Source organism: Puma concolor, chromosome C1, assembly GCF_028749965.1.
Source record: "Puma concolor isolate L17-30 chromosome C1, mPumCon1.1.hap2, whole genome shotgun sequence".
Classification (NCBI taxonomy): Eukaryota; Metazoa; Chordata; class Mammalia; order Carnivora; family Felidae; genus Puma; species Puma concolor.
In genome coordinates, this window is record NC_141674.1 from 42,026,618 (window position 1) to 42,041,445 (window position 14,828).

Genomic DNA, 14,828 nt, shown 5'->3' on the forward strand with positions numbered 1-14,828 from the left:
AGTCTGATATTCTAACATTAAATTACAGGTGCCAAACTTGGAATGGCAGACTTTACTATTTTATTCCAGATTTCATTCTTTTAACCTTAGATTTGAGTCTCCATTTTCTAGCTTCTATCTAGTGGATGCTGAGAAAGGTTTCTTGAGAATTTCCTAGGCATTACTACTTGATTATACACTGTCTGAATCATGCTCTCATATTCCTGAGATAACAAACTCCTTGATGAATGGAGTCCTCTAACAATGGCTACAGTAATAGGGAACAAAGTTAGCCCATGACAAAATTAAGTTAATGAAACTTCCCATAGTTTTCCTTCCTTTCCCCCACCTACTGTCTCATGTTTGAGGCTCTTCCTCAGGTATCCAGTTCCCTTATGCACTCCCAATGCATCCATCCAATCCACTTCAGTCAAGTAAATGGCTCTCAAGAATATATTTGAAACTTTTTACACTAAAGTAAAAATGAATTAAAGTATTTCATACATTCTCCCTTCTCCTCCATTTAAATATTTACAATTTAAAGCCTCAGCCAGAGAGTTGAAGCTCCTAAAGTGACATTTCCTATATTTTCAAGAAATGAGAGCAGTAATTTGGAAAGAAAATCACAGGGCCTCTGGAGGACCCTTGTAATCAATCACCTTACCTGGAGAATCTATATTACGATCCAAAAAGATTCTGGGGTTTGGAAAAGTTGTCTCGTTTCCATTACCATTTGTTAAATGGGGATAAATATTTATGTAGATAATTTATATAAAAGAGCTTTGTGAACATTATGCAATTATGCAGTGTTGGTTATTGTTATTGCCTCTCTCCCTCACTCTTTTCTACAGAGCACTCCCTAGCTGCTTTGACCAAGACTGCTGTGCCACATGTTGGACATGGCTTGAATTACATTGCTATTTTTCTCCTAAGCAATGTCCAACAATCACGTTAGACTTTCTCTGACACACTTGAAGATCCATTAGAAAGAAAACTCCCCTTGGCATAAAAACAGACACTCAGATCAATGGAACAGAATAGAGAACCCAGAATATGGACCCACAAACATATGGCCAACTAATCTTTGACAAAGCAGGAAAGAATATCCAATGGAATAAAGGCAGTCTCTTCAGCAAGTGGTGCTGGGAAACTGGACAGCGACATGCAGAGGAATGAACCTGGACCACTTTCTTACACCATACACAAAAATAAACTCAAAGTGGATGAAAGAACTAAATGTAAGGAAGCCATCAAAATCCTCGAGGAGAAAGCAGGCAAAAACCTCTTTGATCTTGGCTGCAGCAACTTCTTACTCAACATGTCTCCAGAGGCAAGGGAAACAAAAGCAAAAATGAACTATTGGGACCTCATCAAGATAAAAAGCTTCTGCACAGCAAAGGAAACAATCAGCAAAACTAAAAGGCAACTGACAGAATGGGAGAAGATATTTGCAAATGACATATCAGAAAAGGTTAGTATCCAAAACCTATAAAGAACTTATCAAACTCAACACCCAAAAAACAAATAATCTAGTGAAGAAATGGGCAAAAGACATGAACAGACACTTCTCCAAAGAAAATATCCAGATGGCCAACTGACACATGAAAAAATGCTCAACATCATTCATCATCAGGGAAATACAAATCAAAACCACAATGAGATACCACCTCACACCTGTCAGAATGGCTAACATTAACAACTCAGGCAATAACAGATGTTGGTGAGGATGCGGAGAAAGAGGATCTCTTTTGCATTGCTGGTGGGAATGCAGGCTGGTGCAGCCACTCTGGAAAACAGTATGGAGGTTCCTCAAAAAATTAAAAATAGAACTACCCTACGACCCAGCAATTGCACTACTAGGTATTTATCCAAGGGATACAGGTATGCTGTTTCAAAGGGGCACATGCACCCCAATGTTTACAGCAGCACTATCAACAATAGCCAAAGTATGGAAAGAGCCCAGATGTCCATCAATGGATGAATGGATAAGAAGATGTGGTATATATATACAATGGAGTATTACTCGGCAATCAAAAAGAACGAAATCTTGCCATTTGCAACTACGTGGATGGAACTAGAGGGTATTATGCTAGGAAAAATCAATCAGTCAGAGAAAGACAAATATCATATGACCTCACTCATATGAGGACATTAAGACACAGAACAGATGAACATAAGGGAAGGGAAGCAAAAATAATATAAAAATAGGGAGGGGGACAAAACATTAGAGACTCTTAAATATGGAGAACAGAGGGTTACTGGAGGGGTTGTGGGAGGGGGGATGGGCTAAATGGGTGAGGGGCATTAAGGAATCTACTCCTGAAATCTTTGTTTTACTATATGCTAACTAATTTGGATGTAAATTAAAAAAATAAAATTAAAACACAGCCACAAAAAACAAGAAAACTCCCTTGATTGGTTTCACTGAATTTATAATAAATTATTTGAGATTAATGGGTTCAACAATTACCTATTGAACATTTACCAAGTGGAAAGGACCAAGGAGACAAAGATGGAGAAGTCTTAATGACCAGAGTTGAGGGAATGAGGGATATGCCAATATGTTAGGGAAGACTTCACAGAGTAGGTGATCTGGGGCACCTGGGTGGCTCAGTTGGTTTAGTGTCTGACTTCGGCTCAGGTCATGATCTCACAGTCTGTGAGTTGGAGCCCTGCATTGGGGTCTGTGCTGACAGCTCAGAGCCTGAAGCTTGCTTCAGATTCTTTATCTCCTCTCTATTTGCCCCTCCCCAACTTGGGCTCTTCTCTCAAAAACATAACATTAAAAAAAAAATTTTTTTTTAATTTTAAAATGGTGATTTTTCACGAGACCCAGGTGATTTCCTACCTGGGTCTCGTGAAAGCAGTAGAATTTTGAGAGGGGAATAAGAGCACTCCACGCAAAGAAAACAATATGAACGAAGGCACAGAACTGTAAATGTGCTTTGGGAGGGGCCCCTGGCTGGCTCAGTCAGAATAGCATGTGACTGTTGATCTCAGGGTCATGGGTTCAAGCTCCACCTTGGGTGTAGAGATTACCTAAGTAAATAAACTTTAATAAATAAATATTTAAAATGTCTTTGAGAATGGTAAATTTCTCTGTATAATTAGAGCATTAGGTCCAAGGAAGAAGGAAGTGATAACAATGATTAATAGTCAATATTCACAGCCTCCTTGTGTACAAAGTCCTTTTAAACGTATTCCCTCAACGCATGCTTTATAGTACAATGGTTGACACCATGGACTGTGATACCAGCTAGATCCCGGTTTAAGGCTGTGTTATATTTGATAACTGAGCCATTTAGTAATTATTTAACCTAAGTTTCAGTTTTTTCTTCTGAAAATAAAAATGCCCACTTCATTGGATTCTTGTCAAGATTAAATACATTGGTCAAATTCTTATACACTAGCCAGCACTTAAAAACTGCAATAATTAGTAGCTAACATAAGCTACTATTATTTTTTTTAATGCTTATTTATCTTTTGAGAGAGAGGGAGAGCACAAGCAGGGAAGGGGCAGAGAGAGAGAGGGACACACAGAATCCAAGGCAGGCTCCAGGCTCTGAGCTGCCAGCACAGAGCTTGACATGGGCCTTGAACCCACAAACCATGAGATCATGACCTGAGCCATGAGTCAGACGCTTAACTGACTGAGCCACCCAGGCACCCCCTATTATTTAATCTAATAGGTAGAACATACTATCCTAGTACTACAGAGGAGGAAAAAGGTTAAGTGGCTAACATAAGATGCCAAATATTATGCTTTTTTTTTTTTAAACCTATATCAGAGACTCCAGATTGCAAAAGTAGGAAAGCAGGTTGGGACCAGAGTGTTAAGAGCTCTAAACGACAGTATAGAGTTTGGGCTTTATACCATATAGGTTTATGGGGAGCCACAGAAGATTTTTCAGCAGGAGAGAGTTTTGAATCAGATTTCTATTTTATGTTATTTTAATTTATTTTATTTATTTTTTTTAAAATTTTTTTCAACGTTTTTTATTTATTTTTGGGACAGAGAGAGACAGAGCATGAACGGGGGAGGGGCAGAGAGAGAGGGAGACACAGAATCGGAAGCAGGCTCCAGGCTCTGAGCCATCAGCCCAGAGCCCGATGCGGGGCTCGAACTCACGGACCGCGAGATCGTGACCTGGCTAAAGTCGGACGCTCAACCGACTGTGCCACCCAGGTGCCCCAATTTATTTTATTTAAAAAATATTTATCCATTTTTGAGAGAGAGAGAGAGAGAGAGAGAGAGAGACTGTGAGGGAAGGGCAGGGAGAGAGGGAGACAGAGGATCCAAAGTAGGCTCTGTGCTGAGAGTGCAGAGCCTGATGCAGGGCTTGAACTCACAAACCATGAGATCATGACCAGAGCTGAAGTCAGACACTCAACTGACTGAGCCACCCAGGCTCCCCTAATTTTATTTATTTTTTTAATGTTTATTTATTTATTTTGAGAGACAGAGTGTGTGAGCAGGGAAGAGGTAGAGAGAGGGAGAGAGAAAGTCAAGCAAGCTCTGCATGGTCAGCGTGGAGCCTGAGGCAGGGCTCAATCCCATGAATTATGAGATCATGACCAGAGCTGAAGTCAGACACTCAACTGACTGAGCCACCCAGGCTCCCCTAATTTTATTTTATTTTTTAATGTTTATTTATTTATTTTGAGAGACAGAGAGTGTGAGCAGGGAAGAGGTAGAGAGAGGGAGAGAGAAAGTCAAGCAAGCTCTGCATGGTCAGTGTGGAGCCTGAGGCAGGGCTCAATCCCATGAACTATGAGATCATGACCTGAGCCAAAACCAAGAGTTAGATGCTTAACCAACTGAGCCAACTGAGCACCCCAAATCAGATTTCTATTTTAGACAGAATTCAGAACCTTCTGAGTAGATTCACTAGACTTACAATCAACAGTTGGATTTCTCATGATAATAAAAAGGTATTGAGCACTAATTATGTATTAGGCATGTGGAAGGAGGAAAAACTGCACTGCATTTTGTTTTTAGAAAATAAATTGTTAGGGGCGCCTGGTTGGCGCAGTCGGTTAAGCGTCCGACTTCAACCAGGTCACGATCTCACGGTCCGTGAGTTCGAGCCCCGCGTCGGGCTCTGGGCTGATGGCTCAGAGCCTGGAGCCTGTTTCCGATTCTGTGTCTCCCTCTCTCTCTGCCCCTCGCCCGTTCATGCTCTGTCTCTCTCTGTCCCAAAAATAAATAAACGTTGAAAAAAAAAAAATTAAAAAAAAAAAAAAAAAGAAAATAAATTGTTAGATGGCATTACCTAATTAAAATAAAAACTCGGGGCGCCTGGGTGGCACAGTCGGTTAAGCATCCGACTTCAACCAGGTCACGATCTCGCGGTCCGGGAGTTCGAGCCCCGCGTCAGGCTCTGGGCTGATAGCTGATGGCTCAGAGCCTGGAGCCTGTTTCTGATTCTGTGTCTCCCTCTCTCTCTCTGCCCCTCCCCCGTTCATGCTCTGTCTCTGTCCCAAAAATAAATAAACGTTGAAAAAAAAAATTTAAAATAAAAACTCATAGGAAGAAAACAGAAGGACAGTTATATTAATATACATATTTTTAATTTTAAGAGAGAGAGAGAGCATGGAAGCAGGGGAGAGGGGCAGAGAGAGAGGGTTGGGGGGAGAGAGAGAGAGAGAGAGAGAGAGAGAGAGAGAGAGAGAGGAGAGAGAGAGAGAGGAGAGAGAACCCTAAGCAAGTTCCATGCTCAGGGTGGAACCTGATGCAGGGCTCTATTTTACAACCCTGGGATCATGACCTGAGCTGAAATCAAGAGTTGATGTTCAACCGACTGAGTCACCCAGGCTTAATATGCTATTTTTAATGTGATTTTTTCCCCCTTAAGCGAAAAGGAAGTTATATGCTTTTCTTCTACAGGAATTTTACAGATGTTATCTCTTATCTTCACAGCATGCAGGGTATGGAGATCTGAGGACAGAGGAATAAACTGCCTAAGGTCACAGAGCTAGTAAAATGGCAGGGCCAAGATTCAAACCCAAGTTTATTCACTCCAATGCCCTTCCTCTTTCATCCACAACTCATTTCCTCCCAGTGGGTAGAGGAGATATTTTAAGGCGGGAAGATGCCTCCCTGGAATTATACTCAAAGAGTATGAGTGTGAGGACCAAGGGTGGGGGGTTGGGGCTCCTTCCTTGAATGCAGAGAAGAAAATAAATTTGAATCCTGGGAGCTTCCAGTCATCAGCTGAGACTCTAGGGGAGCAATGACAGGGATGGGAAGCAATAAGGGCAGCAGTGGATGGCATTCTACCTGATAAGTCTCACCTCACCAGGTAGCCAAGAGCTCTGGGGAACTTACGCTGTCCCAGGGACCTAGAGTTATAAGAACTAACAAGACCAGAACCAGCAGGACCAGAAATGAAGTCCAGTATTCTCATTGTACAGATAAGGAAACAGGCTTAGAGAGGAGCAGTGATTTGCCCAAGGGTCACACAGCAGTGAGAGGCAAAATTTAGCACCCTTGGGGCACCTGGCTCAGTCAGTTAAGCATCCAACTCTGGTTTTTGGCTCAGGTCATGACCTCTCGGTTCCTGGGTTCCAGCCACGACTCTGGCTCTGTGCTGACATTGCAGAGCCTGCTTGAGATTATCTGTTTCCCTCTCTCTCTGCCCCTCCCCGCTCTCTCAGTCTCTCTCAAAAATAATAAATAAATAAACATTAAAAAAAAAAAAAGAATTGGAGCACCTGGGCAGCTCAGTCAGTTAGACGTCCAACTTTGGCTCAGGTCATGATCTCACCGTTTGGGAGTTCAAGCCCCACATCAGGCTCTATGCTGATAGCTCAGAGCCTGGAGCTTGCTTCAGATTCTGTCTCCCTCTCTCTCTGCCCCTCCCCTGCTCGCATTCTGTCTCTCCCTCTCAAAAATAAACATAAAAAAATTAAAAAAAAAAAGAATTTAGCACCCTTGCCTTATTAGGATTTACTTCTTTTTAATTCATGCCAAAATGAAAGTAACTGATAGAAGATGCTTTCCCAAAAGCATACCTTTAAGAGAAGAGAGAACACCCATGTTGGGTGCAGAGGTTACAAAAAAAAAAAAAAAGAAAGAAAAAGAATGAAAGAGAGAAAGAAAGAAAGAAAGAAAGAAAGAAAGAAAGAAAGAAAGAAAGAAGCAAGCAGTGATGTGACTGGTCACTGAACGTGACATTCATGGATTGAAGAGACGGCAGCAAAATTTGTACTTTATGCCATTACTTACAGTTAATATGATACATGAAGAGTCGGCATGCAACTCTTGATCTTGCAGGTGTGAATTTGAGCCCCAGGTTGGGGGTAGAGATTACTTAAAAATAAAATCTTAAAAAAATGAAACTTGAATTGTGTTGTTGGGGGCTGTTATTACACTAATCTGTGGTAACTAAATTTGCATGTTTCAGAACTGCGCAAAGCAAGGGCTGCTTGTATTTAACTGTTTTTAATATATTTAATTATACTTTTATATAATTTAGCTTTTTAAAAATTGCTGTGTTTATCAATTGGCTCACAAAGTTTCTTAAAATTTAATAACTGGCTCTCATGGCCCAATACAAGCTGGCCCCAGCCCATCACTGAGTCTTCAATTTTATGAATCCAATTCTTCCATTTACAGCCCAAACACAGACACACATACATATACATACTTTAAAAATGAGGAAAAACATTTTTGTTTCAACTGTGTATTCTTATAGTGTCTGGATCATAGTTGGAGCTCAGTGTTTGTAGAATTCAGGTGAATTCATATTCATACAAGAATGTACACACATAATCAGCTATTTCCTCATATACACATTTTGGGTACAGCATGTCCAAATAAAATACCTATGAATCATCCGGTTGTAATAAATGCTGACTACATGGGCTGATCTACTCTGTGCCCCCAAATATTGTTTACTTGGTTTTTTGATTATGAGAGAATATGTGTACATTGGAAAGAATAGGGAAGGGTATAAAGAAGCTGTTAATTCTTTTCTAGAGCTTCAGAGATAGTGTTTAAGGTGGAAAAGATGAGAAAGGGCAAGGGAAGATAATTAACTTTGAGTGCCTACCATGTACCTGGCACTTTCTTGATAACACATGTAATCATGTACCATACAAATGAGAAAAATAAGACTTAGAAAGAATAAGTGACTTCTTTCAGTCAAACAGCCTGAATTTGGTAGCGCTATGAATTGAACTCATATCGCTTAATTTCAAAGTGCAAGCTCTTTCCATTATACTGCACCATCTCTGTAGTGTGGTATAGGCTGGTGGGCTAAAGGAGCCCTGACTGAACTGGACACCCTAAGGAAATGTCCAGAGATTCAAACGCCTAAATAACAACTTTCCTCCTCGGTCCAGTAGATTATCTATATCATTAGAACCCAGGTGTCTAGTCTCTAACCCAGGGTCTTTCTACTGTACCATAAATGCCATGCTGCCTCATATGTAATTCTTATGAAAAATACATCATAAATATTCCCCAATGTCAAGTGTATCCTAATACTTCCCTTCTGGGACCAGAGGATGGCAGTGTGAGTCACCCTGAACAGTGTTAATAATAATGTTTATGCTTATGCAAACACACTCTTGTGTTATTATTCAGTCAAATTTGATGTATATGAAAGCATTGCACTCATATTATAAATGCTTGCAGTGGTTTTCCCCTCCCTGGTGGTTGGTGCACATTCCCATTCTAAGTGTGGGAGGAGGTGTGGCTGTGCTGAAGCAACAAGGAAATGTGTAGTCAGATGGACCTGAGCTGGAATCTTAGCTCTGCCACTTACAATCACCTTAGACAAATAACTTCACTTCTCCAAACCTGAGTTTCCTAATCTGTCAACATGTTAAAGCAGCACTTATCATTTTTTCCCCCAAGCCTCCTCCTCCTCCCCTACTGTCTCCCTCTCTGATAGCACTGACTACCAAGTTGCCCAAGCCGGAAACCCAAGTGTCTCCTTTGACTTCGCCCTCTTTTTCACATGCCAACCCAGTCACAGCTTGATGATTTTGCCTCCCGAGATCACCACTCTCCCTATACTACCCTAACTCAGGTCACCATCACGTTTGCCTGGATCACTGCAAGAGACACTTATAAATGGCTTCCTTGTCTCCAAATGTGTATTTTCTAGTTTCTACAACAGTTAAAGTGATCTTTTCTAAAAGCGAACATTTTAGACCAGCTTAAAGCTCTAATGGCTTCCCATCACCCATAAGATAAAATATAAAGTCCTTTATATGAATTATAAGGCCTTTCCTGATTTGGTCCCTGCCTTAGCTGTCACTGCTCCCAATCTTGCCCTTACTGTCTCAGCCAAAACAGCTCTCACAGTTCTCCAGACACATCATGCTTTCTCTTGCCTCTAGATTTTGCACATTATTTTTTTTTTAATGTTTATTTTTGAGAGAGAGAGAGCAACAGAGCACAAGTGAGGGAGGGGCAGAGACAGAGGGAGACACAAAATACGAAGCAGGCTCCAGGCTCGGTGCCAACAGCTCAGAGTGATGCAGGACTCAAACCCACAGACTGGGAGATCATGACCTGAGCCAAAGTCAGACACTCAACCAACTGAGCCATATAGTTGCCTCTAAATTTTGCACATTTTATTTCTGCTGCCGGAATGTGTTCTTTCCCTATCTACTCCCCTCCTACTCCTCCACCCAATTTTTACCTACCTAAGTCCTAGCCACTCTTCAGATCTCTGTTCAGGTATCATTTCCTCTAAAAAGTCTTGCCCAACCCTTACGTTTGGGTCAGATGTCCCTGATTTGTGTTCCTATAGCACACTATGCTTACCCTCTAAAATTATAACTATTTTCTCATCTGCCTCTATCAGGCAGATGATAATTCCTTAAGTGCAGAGGCAGTACCTTGCTTACCATAGAACATAGTACCTGGTAAATAGTAGTGTTCAGTAAATAGTTGAGCAACTGATTGAATTAACAAACCGTTCTTTGCTCTCATTGCCCAGACTCTTGGCTTTGTGCGCTAGGTTTTAGCATCTACTTGTGGCCTCTTTTCTGGTTTAGGTGACCTGTTTTCTTCTTGCACCCTAGGTATCTCCCAAGGCAACTCTATATTCTCTCTTATTGTTAGCATCTTCTGTAGTTCCAATTCCTCAAGGAATATAGGATATCTGTGCTGGTCAACCCTGACCACCGCACTTACTTGCCCAGAGAGATTCAGATAATAACAACCATTACCATTTAATGAGCACCTACTATGTGCCAATTCCTTGTATATATAACACACATTAGCTTCATTTTTTTGATGAGAAAACAGGTCCTTCTGTTCATATCTAGTAATTACTCAGGATGTGAATCCATGGCTGTCTTGTTCCAAAGCTTTGTCCACTACATAGTCTTGAAAGTGTTAGATCTCTTATTATATCAAGTTTGACAGAAAAGATTTGTGTTGGTAGGGGATAGAGGCAATGATAGCAGTGAGGCACAACCCTTGGTAAGGGGAATTTGGTGAGAGCTAACAAAACTACATATGCATTTATCTTTTGGGTTGTTTTTTTGCTTTTGTTTTTTTGAGAGGGAGAGAAAGCATGCATGAGCAGGGGGGGTGGGGCAGAGGGAGAGAGAGAGAATCTTAAGCAGGCTCCATCTGGAGCCCAATGCAGAGCTGGATCTCACAACTGTGAGATCATGACCTGACTCAAAATCAAGAGTCAGACACTCAACTGACTGAGCCACCCAAGCACCTCAGCATTTATCTTTTGACTGAGATATTTCACTTCCAAGAATTTACCCTAAAGATACATCTTCAACATTAGAAAAACACACATGTACAAAATTATTCATTGCAACATTGTTTGTAATGCAAAATACTGGAAACAGCCTAAATATCTTCACATAGGAGAATGGTTGAATAAACTTGAAGTGGTTCTCAAACATTTTGGTCACAGGCCCCCTTTACTCTCTTAAAAATTATGAAGGACCCCAGAGTTCTTTGTTTATATGGATTATATCTATTGATATTTATCATCTTTGAAATTAAAACTAAAAAAACATTTTAAGGCAATTATTCATTTAAAATAACAATAGTGAACTCATTGTGTGTTAACATAAATAACTCACTTTAATAAAGGTAACTGTATATTCCAAAACAAAAATATAGTAAGAAGAATGGTATTATTTGCATTTTTGCAAATCTCTTTAAAGTTAGTTCACTAGAAGACAGCTGGCTTATCATAATCTGCTTCTGCATTCAATCTGTTGGGATATGTTGTTTTAGTTGATGTATATGAAGAAAATCTGTCCTGTAGTTAGAAAAGTGAGGAGTATTTTAATAGCCATTTCAGATACTTGCGGATATTTTCTTTGATACTACATCAAAACTTGACAAGTGGTAATTCCTTAAAGGTTGCTGCAATGTGGAATCTGAAACCATTATCAATGAACTTTTTTGTACTCTGTCCCATTAAGATCCTTTGTTCTATAGTACACTTTAACGGGATATTTTATCCATATATGTTTTTGTAACATCATGCATTGGTCATTTGAAAAAAATACCAGCTGAGTTATGTAGACCTACCAATGTTGACACATTTCACTATATAATTTAAAAAAACCAACACTCCACAACATTTGTTAGTATCACCACCCATGTCTTCAGAAAAGTTTGGAAGATGTTGAGTTTATGGTGGTGAATATAAGTTTTCCAAAATTCTAATTATTACTTGAAAGCTTGCATTTTATTACTGGCTACAAATACTATTACTCCTTTTCCTTGAAGTGACATGCTTCATTTTTACTTTCCAGAAAATGTCTGCCAAATTCCCACATCTGAATAACCATAGTCTATTTTTCTTTAAAGTAAAAATGATGTTCAAATAAAAGTGAGGGATGTGTGTGTGTTTCCTAGCTTTACTCACTGAGAGAGCTCAGAAGCGATGGCCCTGTAGTGGCAATGAGCACACCTACTACCTAGATCTTGATTTTTAAATACCATCCTCCACTAAATAGAACTAGGGCTGTGAGAGGAAATGGGTGATTCTAGTCACTGGGAAAGCACAAAGTGATCCTGGGATGTAGTGCCAGAAACTAAGGGAAATGCTTAAAAAATAATGAGGAGATGATAAGAGAACACAGAACCCAGCCAAACCTGAAAGTATTTTTATAGTGATTATATAATTCATAGAATAAAAATTGATGAGCTCATTCTGATATAAATCAATACATTGATAAATGAATAAATGGTGAAGAAGCAAGAGCTCTCCCATATAATAAGAAGACAAATAAAAATGTATAAGGAACGATAATGATGGAATTAGAAAATTATCATTTGGCAACCTCTGTTGTCATAACTGATTCAAGCAAGAATTATCAGTAAATGTTAAAACTTGTGTGTTATCCCAAAAAATCCCCCCACAAGATATTTATTAATTACAAAAAGCAAACTAGTTACTTTACACTGGATAAACCTGGAAGATACCACCTTAATTAACCAAGTGAACAAAGTTATTACCAGTGATGGGACATACAGGTATCACATGCCTCATGATGCATTAAGAAAGACACAACATCAATTCTGTGGTATTCCTGCCGAAAATGCATAACTTGAATCTAATCAAGAAGAAAAAATCAGACAAACACAAATTGAGGGATACTTTACAAAATAAATGGCCTGTATTCTTTAAAAGCGTCAAGGTCATAAAAGACAAAGACTGAGAAACTTACAGATTAGAGAAAATGAAAGAGATTTAACAACCTACTATAATGTGTGATCTTGCACTGGATCTTAGAGCAGAAAAAAACAATTATTATTTTGTGTGTGTGTCTGTGTGTAAGAATATTGGTGAGACAAGTGGCAAAATCTGAATAAAGTCATAGATTAGATCATAATATTGTATCAATGATAAGTTTCTGATTTTGCTAATTGTACTGTGATATTTGTACTTTGTTTTGAGGAAATGCACTAAAAAAATAAATGGGTCAGAAAATAATTACAATAGTTTGTTTATACAACTATGTATATCTCTTTATAGAGACTGAAGAAAAAGCAAGAATGGCAGCAAGTGCACACATAAAGTGAGCAAGAATAATAAAGCCAATGTGGTTAGATGTGGGTGAGAGATATACAGGAATTTTTTGTAGTATTTTTGCAAATTTTCTTTAAATCTGAAATTATTATTATTATTATTACTTTTTTTTAGAGAGAAAGCATGAGTGGGGGAAAGGGGCAGAGGGTGAGAGGATTTTAAGCAGGCTCCACGCTAAGCAGGGCTCAATCCCACAACCCTGTGGATAATAACCTGAGCCAAAATTAAGAATCAGATACTTAACCGACTGAGCCATCTGGGTGCCCCCTAAATCTGAAATTATTTAAAAAGTTTAAATATCCCATAAATATTTTCCACTATTTCCTTCTAAATGTTTAATTTATATATTTAATAAATATATAAAAACATAATTGGGATCATATAATAGTCTTTTTTACTTAACACTTTTTTTAAATTTGATATTGAATCATGAGTTTTCAATGCCATTTGAAATTCTTTAAAAACACAACTGTTAATGAATAATATTTTAATGTGTATACTGTGATTCATTTAATACATTTAGTTTCCCTTATATTTTTGTCATAAACCTACAGTAAAATATATAATAAATTTTTTTTTGCACATATTTGTTCACATATTTAATTACTTACTTATGTTTGATTCCCAAAATGGGAATTGGCTTGTTGTTTTTTAAATGACTCAAGTGACCTAACAAACTCCTAAATGCCCCGATTTCCTTTTTAAGTTTGTGCTGCTTTACTGACTTATGGCTTGCTCTAAAGCTTGCTCGTTTGGTAACAGGCTGAATTCTGGGTTTGACTCCTGGCTGTGGTTGGTGATTGTAGATGGGTGTGGAGGGCTGTAGCTGGCAGCAGCAGGCTGGGGTGCAGGGCAATCACTGGTTGAAGGGGAGTCTTACTCTTTGGTGGCCCCTGAAAGTTAAAAGGAAAGGCCTAAAAAAGTCACTCACTGAATGAGTGGAATACACTAGCTTGATGCACATCAGGCTAAGACAGCTTAGTCCAGTTTAATATTCTCTGAGCTGTATTCTGTGTAGAGACTGGTTGTGGGGACACAGAGATGAATCAAACACTGAACCTGGCTCACAGGGCTCAAAATCTCATAGGAGAGACATACAGGTAAACAGAGACTGACAGTGTAGTGATGAAGACTTACAAATTGAGAAGCACAAAGATTATTGGGAGCATCAAAGAGGTTTTGTGCCTTCTTTTAAACAAACTTTTATACAGTATCTACTCATACACAAATACAATATTCATTCATTCCTCTTTCCTCCATCCTTTCCTTCTTTTCATTCATTGCACATATATTTTATTTTTTTAAATGTTTATATATCTATTTTTTAGAAAGAGTGTGAGCAGGGGACGGGCAGAGACAGAGGAAGACAGAGGGAATCCCAAGCAGGCTCTGCACTGTCAGCACAGAGCCTGACATCATGACCTGAGCCCAAATCAAGAGTCAGATGCTTAACCAACTGAGCCACCAAGGCACCCCTGCACATATAATTTGTTGAGCATATACCTTAGACCATAGTGGGTGGCAGTGGAGTTGGAGAAGAGAAAAATTCAATAAAAGCAAGAAGTAGAATTTATCAGGCTCAACAACCAATTGTCCAGGACAGAAACAAGAGTTAAGGATCACTCCTTTGCCATTGACAAAGCCAGGAAATGGGTATTTTTTTGGCCTGATTTCTCCCCAGTTTTATTGAGGTATAATTGACAAGTAAAAGAACTGAATTTTTTTTAAGTTTATTATTATTTTTTTAGTAATCTCTACACCAACCATGGGGCTTGAACTCAGGATACTGTGCTCAAGAGTTGCATGCTCTTCTAA